Raw genomic sequence first — 690 nt, forward strand, 5'->3', positions numbered from 1 at the left:
ACATACTCACACGCCTAGAAACCAGCACCTAACCACAACCCCATTTCTCACTAATGACCCAATGAATCATTTACAACTTTAGGACCAGCTTAGATTCTATAAGGCTGTACAACATATGGCTGAAGAGGTCAAACACAAGCACCCATGTTCAGGCTTGACTAAATTGTTCCTCCTTATGATTTTTGACAAACAGTAATACCACTCACACAATAACTATATCTCAATGACAGAATTCAGAGTATGAAACCATAAACAATGAGCTCCCTCATTGTTTAAAGCGCACTCTTTCCATCCTATTTCCACTAACTGATAAGAGGATACACCACACTAGATCACTGAACTGTACAAATGATCTTTACTCTTAACCTAAACAAATGTGTTAAAACACTCTGAAATGCTGCATCCTTTGATTTCATCATCTTTTCCATTGCCTGATGTAGGTGCTCCTGTTGAACAGGCCAAATTTCATCTTCATCATGGCTTTCTTCTGACGTAGAATTAACATATTCTCCAACACAGAGGAGGGCAGCATCTTGACACATCTCTTTTAGGTCACTTCCTGAAAACCCATCAGTTTCCTGGGCAACTTCTAGCAGTTTTTCCACATGTCTGTCCACATTTTCATTTTTCAAGATGAGCTTCAGGATTGCTTCTCTCTGTTTTAAAGCAGGCTGGTTGATATGAAATCTC

At 39.3% G+C, this 690-nt stretch overlaps 1 pseudogene; it reads right to left on the reverse strand.

The window, feature by feature from the left end:
* Positions 1 to 332: 332 nt before the first annotated feature.
* The window catches only part of LOC108281964, a 27963-nt pseudogene continuing 27605 nt past the window's right edge, over positions 333 to 690 (reverse strand).

This window comes from Cebus imitator, unplaced genomic scaffold (assembly GCF_001604975.1).
Source record: "Cebus imitator isolate Cc_AM_T3 unplaced genomic scaffold, Cebus_imitator-1.0 Scaffold12, whole genome shotgun sequence".
In the NCBI taxonomy this organism is placed as follows: Eukaryota; Metazoa; Chordata; class Mammalia; order Primates; family Cebidae; genus Cebus; species Cebus imitator.